Consider the following 15,524-nt stretch of genomic DNA (forward strand, 5'->3'; position numbering starts at 1 on the left):
TATGACATCTTGTCACATGCCATTAAATAGCTATGTACAGTTTTTGGGTGACTCCTGACTGGGTTGGATTTTAAATGTTAATCTACCAACAACCTTCTCCATTTTCTATTAGCAATCAACTGAGCCATCTGTTTGTAGTAATGGAGGATATCTTCTGGAAAATGAATTTGAGAATAGTGAAACATTAGATGTTTCCAAAGCCATGATTTAGAACATTACACCTACCCCTCCTTTAGTGACTGTCTTATTTGACATTTCACATTTATGACAAGAGTGAAAACTACGCTGCCTATGTTGTGCTTTAATGACATACATCTGCCAGTGACAAATGCTGAGATGAGAGTTAAGAGTAACTCTGGCTGTGATGGTTAGATTACATCATTTACCTGGTCCATGAGTTTAGTGTTTTGGCAGTTTGGTAATGATACAGTCATCTTCCAATTTTTGATCTGATGTGGCCATCTTTCATTTTTGCATAATTCTGATTTTTGCATAACGACCTTTTCTTTGAAACTTAAGCACAGCAGATAAGTGAGGATTGGCTGAATTTCATACCACTGCATACTTTACCAAAAAAATAAAATAAAATAATTGGGAGTAATTACTATCCTATTCTGTAAAGATTACTAAAAGATACATAGGATAAAATATATAATTAACTTAATTAGTTCATTTGTATTGCCAACTCTTTTAAAAGATTAATCATTTAAAAATAGTTCAAAGACAGAGTCAATGGTACTAGTAAAAAATCCCTGGACTGGAACAATGAAAGTGAGATTAAAGTTTAGCTCATTGTTTATTAGAAACATAATCTATGTTGTCACTGACTGTCTCTTAGTTCTAATAGGACCATGTGTAAAATGAAGATGAGGATTAAGAGGGATTTATAGACATCCTGGTGTGGCACTGTACGATAAGCACTGGGCTGCTAACCTAAAGGTTGGTGGTTTAAATCTATTAGCCTCTCCTTAGAAACCCTATGTTGTTGTTGTTGTTATGTGCCGTGGAGTCCGTTCAGATTTATAGTGACCCTGCACAGGGTTTCCGAGGCTGTAATCCTTTACCAGAGTGGAACGCCTCATCTTTCTCCCACAGAACCGCTGGTAGTTTCAAACTGCTGACCTTGAGGTTGGCAGCCTGATTCGTAACCACTATGCTACCAGAGCTCCTTTAGAAACCCTATACAGGGTCACTGTAAGTCGGAGATGACTTCATGGCATTTAACAACAACAACAACATGGAGATTTGTGGAAGTGCAGTGGCTTTTTAGCATAAGAACCGTACTGCAAACCACAGTGTCTGTGGTTTGAGCCCACCAGCTGCTCTGCAGGTGAAAGGTAAGGCTTTCTGCTCCTGCCAAGATTTGGAAACCCTATATAGTGTTGCTATGAGTTGGAACCAGCTCTACTGGCACTTACCAGCAACATACATATTTGTGTATCTACCATATGTATATCTGTATTGTTAGCAGTTTGAAATTACCAGCTGTTCCGCTGGAGAAAGATGAGGCTTTCTTCTTACTTAAAAGATTTACAACCTCGGAAACCCTGAACAGGGTCGCTGTGAACCAGAACCGAGTCCACCGCACATAACCACTACCAACACGACATATTTGCATTGTTATTTTTTTCTACTCCCCTGCACCCCCCCCCCCCTTTCTCCATATGTACAAGATTTCTCGTGGCAGAAATTGTTTTCAAAGAATTAAGGTTTTGGTTAAACTGTCGGAACACAGAGATAGCTTTATCTGAAAGCTTCAATATATTAGGAAGAAACATGGCCACGGGTTTTCTTTATAGTTGTTAGTATGTTTCTACTTTAAAAAACATTTTCAAAGGCTACTCCTTATATGAATACATGTTATGTTGCTAAAATTCATTTTAGTGCTTGTACTTTATGAAAGTTCATTAGCTTCAGTCCTACAAATGTGAAAATGAAAGATAACTGATGTGAAAATGACTTAGTTCTTTCCAAAAGTGTATTTGTAGCTACAGTGCAGAAGTTAAGCTGTTTGGGGTCACCACCCAATATGACTCTGTTGCTAAGCCAAAGATTAAGGCTTGAGACCAGATCTAAGTTCAGTAAACTTTTTTCTTCTGCCAGAAATGTGCTTCATAGGTATTTACATTGAATGCTAAAATAGTAAGTCAGCTCATTGAAGAAATTCTCAATGACACTGCTTTGAGAGTGGGACTAGAAAAGATTAATTTATTCAGCAGCTATTTATAGAGTACCTACCAAGTATTAAGCAGTCTGCTAAGCACTGGGTAAACCAAACAGATACAGTCCTTGTTCCCATTGAAGTGGAAGAAGAACATTAAACAAATGATCACAAAACTTGTGTTGTTTCATGGAATAAAAGTACAGGGTGATTTGCGAGCATGCAACAAGAGAATCCATAAGTCAGCCCTTGAAGAAGGTAGTTTTCTTTAATATATTTTGTGTCATCATTTTTATGTTGGTAGCCAGATTGTTTTAGCTCTTTGTGGGCTCTGGTAACATAGTGGATACGAATTGTGCTGCTAACCTCAAGGTCGGCAGTTCAAAACTACCAGCTGTTTCGTAGGGGAAAGATGAGCCTTTCTGCTCCTGTAAAGATTTACAGCCTTGGAAACCCTGTTTGCAGGGTTTCAGGGTCACTATGAATCAGAAACGACCCCATGGTACTTAACAACAAATCTATTACTAAGATTAGAATGACCAGAGTTTTACCTACTAAGTAACTTTCTTACTGTGTCAGCTTAGGAAATTTACTTTGTGTCTCCAGGGTTCAGTTTCCTTCCAAGTTTTCAAACCAATTTGAAACCCTGACTTTCTTAGCCATAAAATGGAACAGAATAAAACAATGACCTGGTAGGGTGTTATGAGGGTTAAATTAGCAAATTCTCAGAACTGTATTTGTTCATTTCAGTGCTATTTGTTAACCAAAGTACATGTTCAGTTCCCAATGAATGTTAGTACTGTTGTTAGTCAAGAGGAAGAAGAGTTGATGGTTGATTTTGTAGTTGTTGCAACAAGAGTAAAGTCAGTAATTCAGGGTTCTGAACTCTTGATACTCAAACTAATATTTGTTACTAAAAATTGCATACATGAGGATTGCAACAAAAATATTAGAGAGTATTCTTGAACATGCACACACTCACATGTCTAAAATACACTATTAAGTACATATTTTTCACCATCTACTAACACAATGCAGAGAGTTTTTGCAAGAAAGGGTGAGCTGTCATTTGAGAGGATGAAGTTTAGTTATAAACTCTGGCCTGTATTCTTGGCTACAAAGCAGCAGTGGTGAGCCCTATGATTCTAGATAAGCATTGGTCAAGGATTATGGGAGAAGTGCTTTCCTATTAGATAGACACAGAAGCTTAAGAAGACATGTAAGAGACAAGCTCACTAATATTGAAGTCTTGAAATGTAAGCACATACTTGTTAAGTTAAAAAGAGGACTCTTAAAATCAGAATTCCTTACTTCCACTCCTATTTCTACCTCTCTCATGAGCTGTGTGATCTAGTTAGTCTGTATGAGTCTCTGTTTCTTCATGTGTAAAATAAAGATGATGACATTGAGCATATTTAGACGATAGATTTCATGTTTTATTTATGGAATATATCTATTTCCGGTATACCTAATATCTCACTCAGGGGTTGTGAATACGGAATGAGATGAGTCTTTCATTAAAGTGATAATAGTAATTTGTTGTTGTTTTTAAGTGTCATCAAGTCAGTTCCTACCCCTAGTGACCCTGTATTAGGTTTTCGAGGAGTGGCAGGTGAGCTTGAACTACCAGTCTTGTGGTTCAAACCATCTTTGCAGTCTAATGCATTAACCCACAGTGCCACACCAGGACTCCATATGTATTACTAGGCAAACCTAAACTTACCATAATATTATTACCATAATTTGAATGTCACTTTTTTTTTTTTACATGTAAATCCCCTGCCTACTCAAACCATTTATAAGTCCCTTGAGGGTGGGAAAAAATCCATATATGTGTTGTTAGTATTGTTAAGTGCCATAAGGCCAGTTTCAACTTACATTAACCCTATCTATGTACAACTGAAGCAAACACTGCCCTGTCCTGCACCGTTCTCACAACTGTAATTATGTTTGAGCCCATTGTTGTAGCCCCCGAGTCAGTCCATGTGGTTGAAGTTCTCCTCTTTATCTCTGACCCTCTTTATTGGGTATGATGTCTTTCTCCACCGGCTGCTCTCTCCTAAAAACATGCCCAAGAAAGTGAGATGAAGTCTCACTATCCTTGCTTTTAAGGAGTATTCTGGTAGTACTTCTTCTAAGATAGATTTGTTCATTCCTCTGGCAGTCCATGGTATATTTAATATTCACTTCAGGGTAATGTACTGGACTGCAAGATCGGATTGAACCACAGAGCTGACAGTTCAAACCTACCAGCCACTCCTTGGAAACCTTATATAGGGTCTCTATGAGTCAAAATCAACTGGATACCACTTACCAGCAACAAAAAACATTTGATTCAAGGGCATCAATTCTTCTTCAGCTTTCTATCTTTATTGTGCAGCAATCACAAGTATACGAGATTACTGAGAATTCCATGGCTTGTGTCAGGGACACCTTTATCTTCAAAGTGACATCTTTGCTTTTTAACACTTTAAAGAGATCTTTTGTAACAGATTTTCCCAATGCAGTATGCCATTTGATTTCTTGACTTCTGTTCCCATGAACATTGATTGTGGATTCAAGTTGAAATCCTTGACAACTTCAATCTTTTCTGTGTTTACCGTGATGTTGCTTATTGGCCCAGTTGTGAGGATGTTTGTTTTCTATATGTTGAGGTGTAATCTATATTGAAGGATGTAGTCTTTGATCTTTCTCAGTGAGTCAAGTCCCACAAGTAGGCAGACACATCAGGATCTCTAAGCACATATTGATTAAGCTGTAGAGATTCACTACAAATATCTGAGAAAAACATAAAAGTTGTTTGGAGAGTTTTAAGAGCACACTATTTCTAGGGGGTGGTATAGTAACTATGTACACTGGATAGAAAAGAGTGGGCAGATATAGTAGAAGTACATGCAGCCAACACTAGTGGGCCACACTATTGAGTAATGGCTTTGGGCTTGCCAGTGCTATAAGCTAAAGTTCAAGGAGAAGTAGCACCACACATATTAGCAGATCCACCTAGAGAAAAATAGTCAGAGAAGGAGAATATTTAACTTTTAATTACTGAATAAAGTTTTATTTTGTGTCAGATGACACAAACATGTTATCCTGGGTCCTACCTTCTAGTACTGTAGTGGTTACGAATTGGGCTGTGAACCACAAGGTCAGCAGTTCGAAACTACCAGCTGTTCCACGGGAGAAAAATGATGCTTTCTGCTCTCTTAAAGATTTACAGCCTTGGAAGCCCTGTATAGGGTTGCTATGAGTTGGAACTGACTCCACGGCACATAACAACAACAACAACAAACCCTCTAGTACCATAGTGGTTACAAATTGGGCTGCTAACCTCAAGGTCAACAGTTCGAAACTACCAGCTGTTCCGCTGGAGAAAGATGAGGCTTTCTACTCCTGTAAAGATTTGCAGCCTTGGAAACCCTGTGTAGGCTCACTAAGAGTCAGAACTGACTCCACAGTACTTAACAACAACACCCTCTAGATGCTCACACTCTAGTGGACGGGGAGAGAAACAAGCATAGAGTGCAACTGGAGAAGCTCCAAGTTCTGAGTATCTGCAATGGATGTAACAATAAAGAGGCTTCTCAGCAGTAGGAAAACATGAGACTAGAATGAGGAGCACCAGCAATGAAGGGGTAAATAAACATGAAAAGCTCTTAAGGTATTGCAGGCATTTTCAGTGCCTATTTTCGTATGGTAGCACTTCTAAGGAAGACAGTACTTCTTGTTTTAAGCTAAGAAATGTGTATATTTCCTAAGACGCAAGATCTAAATTAACAGATTTGTTAGTGATTTTTACCTTTTTATGCACACTAATCTATTTAAATATATATATATATATATATCGTTGTTGTTAAGTGCCATGGAGTCTGTTCTGACTCATAGCAACATCCTTGGAGTGGCTGGTGGGTTTGATTCATGCCCTCTCAGTCAGCAGTCCAGTGATTATCCTACAGTGTCACACTATTTTTATCTAATATACATACTGTTATTGTTGTTAAGTGCTGTGGAGTCAATTCTGACCCATAGCGACCCTGTATAGGGTTTCCAAGGAACAGCTGGTGAGCTTGAACCACCAACCTTGCAGTTCAAACGGTTTTGCAGTCTGGCACATTAACCCACAGTGCCACACCAAGACTAAAACATACATACTAAAAGGTAGAAATTTGAAGCTACAAGAAAGGTCCATATAGTTCTAAGAATGAATTCTCTGAAGAAGTCTGAAAATAAAGTAAAAAATTAGCTCTTGAAACTACTCTTTCCTGCCAGGGTTTTGAGTCAGCAATCATTCTGAGTATGGAATACATACTGTGCTTCATAAATTGGGATGACCCAAAATACTGCAGCTGATGTTACAACACTGATCATATAGACAATTTTTATCCTGTTGTTAAATGCCATCGAGTCAGTTCTGACTCATAGCAACCTTGTATAGAGTTTCCAAGGAGCAGCTGGTGGGTTTAAACTGTGGACCCTGTGGTTCAAAGTCCAGTGCTGATCCTAAATCCACTTCCATGTCTGCCCTTTACCGGATGCTTTTAGAATGGTGCTTTTAGATTGTTTGGTTTGAACTTCTTTGCTCTTACAAAAAATATCTCAAAATATGTATACTGGATAGATTTACCACATCCGTAAAGACATAGAAAGAGGTTTTAATTGATAACATGTTTATTGCAAACATATTTATTAGAGATTCGATATTAAGGCTAGTTGTTTATATTAAGTATCATCTAGTTAGTTTGGATAGCAACCCTGTATATGGTTTCCAAGACTTTATATTTTTGTGGGATTAGAAAGATCAAACTGTCAATTTTGTGGTTCACAGTCCAGTGCTTATCATATGGAGTCATTGCAATCCCCATTAAGGCCAGGGACCTAAGAAAATCCTTGTTCTCACCAGGTGCCCTGCCTGAATATATGTCTATGTTTTTCCTTAGAGTTAATAGAAACCCATGGAGGATTGTAGAGAGGCAGTGAATGAAGGCAGCCATCTTTCCTCGTTTCCAGGTTTGCATCTCTTCATGAGTTCTCCAACAGATTATTTCCAAAGCACACTAGATTGCATCACGAACTCCACTCAATTTCTTTGTAGTGCCGTAGTGTGTTGTCTCTTTGTCCTATTTCTTGACATTTTTGTCCTCTGATTTCCTCATATCCTTCCAGCACTTCTGATTCTATCCAGATACTCTATTTGTGGAGCATTCAAGTGTAATACTTGAGGCCATTCCCTCTGTAGATATCTGATGAATTCACTACAATTACCCTTCTGTAGTTACATTCTTTAAAATTCATGTTAGCTCTGCCAGAGTGCTGTGTAACATCTGTATAAAAGAACTGTAGCAAAAGTGTAAGGAATCCTTTCAGAGCCAAACCATTTAAAATAATACTGCCACTTGGATTCTCTTAGTCTATTTTTCCCTAGATTTAATTGTTATGATAAAGAAAGCATTGTAAAGAAAGAGTTCCTATATAAAAGCTTTTTGCAAATTGTTGTTCATTTGTCCCAGATGAAAACAGAACCATTGTTAATTTCCAAAGCCAGGTAAAAACATTTTCTTCTAGTAACTAGACTAGTAGTTAATACAACTTGTAAAATCTAGTAATAAGCCAGAGTCTTTTAAGAGTAGAAAAGAAGGGAAAATGTCAGCATGACATTAGTAACTATATTCAATATATTTATCGTGGTTTAAAGATGGTGTATGAAATAGTTTAGGTTAACTACTACTATACAAAGATTCCCAAAATGTCCGTATCTGCATGCAGTAGATTCCTATAGCTCTCACACCAGTGTCTAATCCAGTCGACTAGCTCTGTACCACATAATCATGTGAAAAACACTTGTTCCTTACGGTTTTGATTGTCATTTTCATAACTTGATCTTCAAAAGCGTCAAAATATTAGAAGTCATGAAGCATTGTACTAGAGCTTTCATGACAAGGTCTAGACATGCTATTAATCATCTCTGCCAATATTTCATTGAACAGACTACACTTCATGCCCCAAACTAACTGCCAGAGAAGTAGGGAAATAATTATCTTATGGGTACAAGAAAACAGTGAAACAGTGTGTCCAACACATCACTGTCTCGGACACAGGTTTGTAGTACATAATAAAGGTTAATAATTAATGCACAAAATTCCCACTCCTTTTTCTCATTTCAAAATCAGTTTTCCTCAGGAAACATTCATGAAGATAGACTGCATTTAATAGTTGCAAGAAAGGATTTTATTTCAAATTCATTGTTCAAATTTCAATCTACTTATGGCTAGCTTTTAACTTCTTTGAAATCTCATTCCTTATTCTTGAGTTTCCTCATTCATAAGTTCAGAATCAAGGTACCTCAAAAGAAGGTTACTGCTCTGTATACAGAGTTGATAGGGACGGGAAACTTAGACATTGGCTACCTAAAATGGAGGGGCTATATAGGCATGAAGTGACTGGCTTACAAGTGTTCAAGAGGGAGTTTAGCTTTAGAGTATGTGGGGGAAGGTAGAATCCCCACTGAATAGTTTTTATCTTGTCTAGATGGGTCTGGTGAAAGGAGATGGGGATAGGATTCTTATGATTCAATAGTGAGTAATTGTTATCATGGCTAATTGCAACTGTCACAACTGTAAAAGTAGAAGTTTTGTAACAAAAATGGGGAGTAGTTAATCTTACATTCCAGGTACGGAGTACCCTAGGACCATCAAGGGAGACGAGCCCAAACAGAATATATGACCCTATCCAGAGAAGCAGTGACACCAGAGATAGAGGTAGAGATGATGACATGGAGAGGCAGAGCAACTAAGGACTCTAGACTCATGGAAAGAGAAAGGTTGTGTGTTGGAGGCCAGGAGGCAGGCTTTCAGAATGTGCCTTTAGTTGTTTAAATGATTATACATTCCTGAGTGTTTTTGTGTGTATATCCCAAAAAAATAACACCAAAAAGCAGAGGGAATAGAAGCAAATACTATTGAATGCTGATGCACAGAAGAAATTGTAATCATTACAATGAAACAATGAGTGCAAAACCAATATTCTCCCATATAAAATACTACTCAATTCACAATAAAAACTTAAAAAACAAAAATGTTACTATAATGTATGCATCACAGAAAACCAAACCAAAGCCCACTGCCATCCCGTCAATTCCAACACATAGCCACACTATGTAGGGTTTTCAAGACTATACATTTTTACAAGAGGAGACAGCCTTATCTTTCTCCCACATAAGTAGGTTTGAACAATCAGCCTTGTGGTTAGCAGCCAAATACCTAGCCTACAGTACCAGCAGGGTTCATTTAGGCATGACAGAAAGTAGTCCAGAAATGATAATTACTACTTTTATTATTAAAGACAACATGAAGGATATTAATGCAAGTTATATTTGCAATGAACCCTCTTCCAGTTTCTTAAACTAAGGACATTTCATTTCATTCAAACCTTCTTTGAGCTCTCAATTCCTTCAACCATTCTCAGACGAGATACATTCATTCAAAATAAAGGAATTGGGTAAGACATAAGACTATTCCTGGTTGTACTAGTCAACAGGATTTTACAGATTTTTCTTTTTTGTGGGGGTTGGTAGCTGTCCAGCCCACTGGAATGCAATAACTGTCTTCCAATGGCATTTAGGGTGACTCACCAGAGAACTTGTTCTTGCCAACTCTCACATCTCATCCATACCAGAGAGGAGGCCCAGTTGTACCTCTTAAGGAGAATGGCTTACTGAGGATTTGCTTTCCCTAATTTCTGTGGAGTGTGCTTTCTTCTTGATGTATGCACATAAATGAAAGACATTTTCAAAACAAATAGATATTGAGTCTTGAGCTCAACTGAATTTCTCACAATTAAGTAGATGAGTTTTCAATCAGTGCCCATGCAGGAAAGCAATTGTGCTGTCTGGTACAGAATGTTTCTTTCCTATGGTTAAGAAGAAAAAGAAGAAAGGAAAAGAAAACCACAATGCAATTTTACCATGTATTTATTTGTTCTAAATCATTTTTTATGACAATTTTCTCTGAAGAGATATGATTGAGAACTTTTTTTGCTTATTTTTCTCATTTTTGCAGTGATACTAACTATTAAGATCTGTAGCTCCTCTAAACCTACTCTTTTGAGTTGATAAGCATCTTGCAAGTCCTTCTGAAAGCTTTTCACTTAATTGTAAAAAATCTATTTATGGGAAAAGTTGAGCTGTAAATAAAAGATATTTCTATTCTAGTTTACAAATGGGAAAATGAACATAATCAGGAAATTAAATAAGGTTCTATGATCATATGGTATGGCCAAAAAAATAAAACAAAACAAAACTCAGGTCTCCTAATTTTCTAGCGAAAGTACTTTTATTAGAACAGTTTGTCTTTTATTAGCAATATTATTTTTTGATGCCCCATAATTATCTTGCAAATATAATAGTGGGAGATATATAAACATGTGAGAGATATATCTAATTTAACCTGCTGCTCTTGGGCAGCTGAATGATTAAACCATTCAAAATAAGAACTTTTGTTTCTGGTAATAACCATATCAGACCAGCCATGCCTCTTAACACAACTGAAAAATACTGGGTATAATATATTTATAAACAAACAATTCTTTAAAATGCCAGACAACTAGGAAGATGATGGTGGTAGTTATGTGTCATGGAGTTGGTTCCAACTCATAGTCACCCTGTGTAGGGTTTTGGAGGCTGTAAATCTTTTCAGGAACAGAAAGCCTTATTTTTCTTCCTTGGGGCACTGGTAGATTAAACTGCAGCCCAGTTTGAAATCCACAATGCTACCAGTTCTTAACTAGTAAGACAGTAAAGAGTTACCTGGTGTGAGGCAGGTTAAGAACATGGCCTCTGGATCTCAACTACTCAAGTTGGAATCTTGTCTCTGTCAACAGTAGCTTTGCAAACTCAGCAAGATATTTTATCTGATTTTCAGTTTCTTCATATGTCAAATAAGGCCAGTAATAGAACCTGTGCCATAGGATTGTTATTGAGAGGATTAAATGTAAACTTCCTAGATCAATGTCTGGCACATAATAATCATTTAACAAATATTTGCCATTATGTTATTATTATTATAAGAATAGACCAATACAGATTTGACCACCGCATAAATCACATTCCTGGACACATGATAACTATAATCAGGAAACCATGAGTGGCATGGCTAACCTAGAAGACAAGTGTTACTTATTCTTCTAGGACAAAGTAAAGGAGTCCCCTTGTTGTTGTTGTTAAGTGCCATCAAGTTGATTCTGACCCATAGTGATCCTGTATGGGCTTTCCAAGGAGCAGCTCGTGAGCTTGAACCACCGAACTAGCAGTTCAAACGACTTTGCAGTCTGACGCATTAGTCCACAGTCCACATCAGGACTCCAAAAAAGTCCCCTAGATGTCCAATTATTTTGAAGGGTCTCTGGTTAGTGCTGACCATGAAAAAGTGTGAATGAGAAATTGTGTATATTAGAATGCTTGTAATTAATCTTTCATGTAATTCAACAGTGAATATTGAGCTACATACCTGGCTCGGCACAAGGTCCTTGGAATATAGTAGTGTGCAAAGTCATGCTTATAGTGCAGGTTAGATCTACCTGGGACAGTGAAAACAAATATCTAAGTGTTGGAAGAAGTACATAGTACAATGGGAGTGCATAAACAAAAGGTCCAAATCTTCCTTTAAGGCACCAAGGAAAACTTGCCTAAAAAGATTCACTTTAGCACTTTCCGTTGTACAAATCTTAACAAATATATTATCCCATCATTGATTCTGACAAAGATCCACTAGGTAGGTACTGCATTCCCTATTTTATAAGTAGTGAAGCAGATTCATACAGGATACCTGTATCCTGTGGGGGTGTTTCCCTCATTTCCAGAAGCACATGGATTCTCAAGAATTCCTGGAATGAAGAATTTATTTACATAGCACTCTTATGTTTTCTTTTTGTCTTCTTCCCAAACCTACTGCCAACGAGTTGACTCCGACTCAGTGACCCTGTAGGACTGAGAAGAACTTCTCCTTTCAGAGAATGTAAAATTTTATAGGAATGGACAACCTCATCTTTCTCCCCTGAAGCAGCTGGTAGATTTGAACTGAAGACCTTGTGGCTAGCAGCTCAACTTGTAACCTGTTGCTCCACCAGGAATCTGTTTTCTTGTTAGCAACAACAATTCTCTAGAATCAACTGTGAGACAATTCTAGCACACTAACCTATAAACAGCTGCTTTGAATTTTTGTTCATTTGGTTGAGTTCTTTTTTTTAGACATTAACAGGATATCTCTGACCTAAATTTAAGTTGTGCTTATAGGGAGCTGTAACAATTCAAAGGAAAGCAATCAGTATCTGGTTTTGTGTTTCATTAAGAATTCTCTGAATACAAATCTACTGTGATGTCTCTCTGAAATGCTCAGAAGTTATTCAAATCAGTTTGCATCTTTGTTATTATTCCACATTGGGTTGTCTTGAATCCATTGGTAATTGTCTTATCCGGAGTAAACTAATATGTCGTTAGTTTTAATGAGAGCCCTATCGCTTGATTATTGTAGTTAAATGCCATGTAATAGGTTCAGATTCCATAGGACCTTGTATAGGGTTTCCTAGGAGTAGCTGGTTGGTTTGAACTGCAGGTCTGTGGTTAACAGTGCAGTGCCTATCTTACAGAGCCACACCAGGATACTTTATATTAAAATGTAATGTTAACATTGGTTGTTGGAAAGATAAAATATCAGCCATTTGTACAGGGTTGCTGAGTCAGAATCTACTAGACTGCATTTACCACCAAAACAGCAGGATGAAAATAAAACCAAGGAGACCTGGTGTGGTGCTCTAGGTTAATGCACTGAACTGCAAAGTCTGTTTGAACTGTAAGGTCGGTGGTTCAAGCTCACCAGTCACTCCTCAGAAATGCTATATGGGGCCATTAGGGAGCGGAACTGTTACAATGGCATTTAACAACAGCAATCGCCTTGAAGGGTAGTCCCCTTCATCCAGCCTCACCCCCAAATAAGTAACCATTGTCTTTGGTTTCTTATGGAAACCCTTAGGTTTTCCTTATAATGTTAGCAACGATTTCTGATTTGCTTCTTTTTGCATAAAAGTTGTTGTTGTTAAGTGCCTTTGAATTGGTTCTGACCCATAGTGACCCTGTATAGGGTTTCCAAGGAGTGACTGGTGAGCTTGAACTGCTTACCTTACAATTCAAATGACTTTTCAGTCCAGCGCGTTAACCCACAGTGCCACACCAGGACTCCTACATAAAAGTTGTTATTGTTGTTAAGTGCTGTCAAGTCAGTTTCGACCAATAATGACCCTCTGTAGGGTTTCTGAAGAGCAGCTGGTGAGCTTGAACTGCCAACTTTGCAGTTTAAATGGCTTTGCAGTCTGGTGAATTAACCCACAGCACCATACCAAGACTCTATATTTTGTCTTTTCCAGTTAATTTTGTCTTAGAGATCATCCTCCTTTATCAGCACTTGATTTGAGAGCTTTCCATTGTATGGCTATAGCTTAATGTAGTTAACCATTTCACTGTTGATGGGCATTTGGGTTGTTTCTAATCTTTTGCTCTTACAACCAAAATCGGTGGCATTATTGCTCATTGAAATTGTGTGCAATGCTATCACTTTCTAGCCTTATTTGCAATTTGGGCAGGGCTGTGTATCTGGCTTTTGGCCATTGAGATTAGAGTGGCATTAATATAAGTCATTTTCAATCTTGACCCCAAAACCATTCTGTGCAGACTCCTGCTCTGCCAGGACAACCTTGGAGATCATATATTCTATATTTGTTGCTGTTATTGTTAAGTGCCATGGAGTCAGTTACAGATAGTATACCTAAAAGATGAAGGGGAGCTGCCCCACTACCATGTGATATGAACTGTGATAGAACAATGCACAGCCCTTATGTAAGGTGCCTGACATTTATGTGGCGCTGTGGGCTAATGCGTCAGACTGCAAAGTCGTTTGAACTGCAAGGTTGGCAGTTCAAGCTCACCAGCTGCTCCTTGGAAACCCTATACAGGGTCACTATGGGTCCGAATTGACTCGAGAGCATTTAACAACAACAATAACAACATTACCTAATGCCCTGTACTGCAAGGTCGCTTTGAACCACAAAGTGGGAGGTTCAAACCAACCAGCTGCTTCTTGGAAACCATATACAGGATAGTTATTAGTCGGAACCAATTCAATAGCACTTAACAACAACATTACCTGGAGTCATTATAGGATAAGCACTGGGCTGCTAACAACAACGTTGGTGGTTCAAACCTAAACCTAACAGCGGCTCCTTGGAAACCCTATGTAGATTTTCTATGAGTCAGAACTGACTCTATGGAACTTAACTTACATTGAGTTTCCAGTGTATTGCAGATGGTTAACATGCTTCGGTGTGAACTGAAAGGTTGGAGTCCACATATAGGGATCTCAAAAGGAAAACCTGGTGATCTACTTCTGATAAATCAGCCATTGAAGAGCCTATAGAAAAGTTCTACTCTGACATACGTAGAGTCACTGTGGGTCAGAGTTAACTCCACAGCAACTTATTGTCTATTATATTCTAATTAACGCCAATCTATTATTTCATGTGTATGAAAATATATTTATAAAATAAATTCTCCAGAGTGGCCTTTCAGGTCTATAACTTCTCCCTCCCAGAATCTCCAAGACCATGAGAGGGATTCATCAGAGTTGTACTATCTCCTAATGCCTTTCCTGTCCAGCCCTAGAGTCACATTCCATCAACATTGCCTCTTTTAGGCCTTCATTGTTAACACCTAACTGTTAACAGTGTTAGCGGTTTCCCTCTAACTGTTCTCAGGATCTCTTTCTCTGGAAAATAAACACTACTGCCTGGTTAATCTATTTCAAAACTCATTAAATAGAAAAATGACAACAGCAACAAACACAGTTTTTCCTTCCATCTAAGACTTCATTAAAGTTATCCAACTGCCTGTAGGATTTGTTCTAGATTCTCTACCCGGGCGCTGAAGTGTGCCTATGTATATATATAGAAAGAGTTCACTGTGTGTTGGGATCAACTCAATGGCAGTGAGTTTGATTTCTGGTTAATTAATTACCCTTTGAGATGTCTAGCACTGAGTAGGAATTAAAAATATGGTGGCTAGTATTTTATTTTACAGCTCATTTCCTACACCAAAACAATGCCCTGTGTATGTTGTTGTTAGGTGCCATCAAGTTGGAACCGACTCATAGCGACCCCATGCACAGCAGAACAAAACAATGTCTGATCCTGGGCCAACCTCACTACTGCTGCCACACTTGAGTCCATCAATGCTGGTCAATTCATCTCGTTGGGGGTCTTCCTCTTTTCCTCTGACTCTCCATCTTACCAAGCATGATATCCTTCTCCAATGACTGTTCCCTCCTGA

The sequence above is a fragment of the Chrysochloris asiatica genome, unplaced genomic scaffold, assembly GCF_000296735.1.
Source record: "Chrysochloris asiatica unplaced genomic scaffold, ChrAsi1.0 scaffold00074, whole genome shotgun sequence".
NCBI classification, from domain to species: Eukaryota; Metazoa; Chordata; class Mammalia; order Afrosoricida; family Chrysochloridae; genus Chrysochloris; species Chrysochloris asiatica.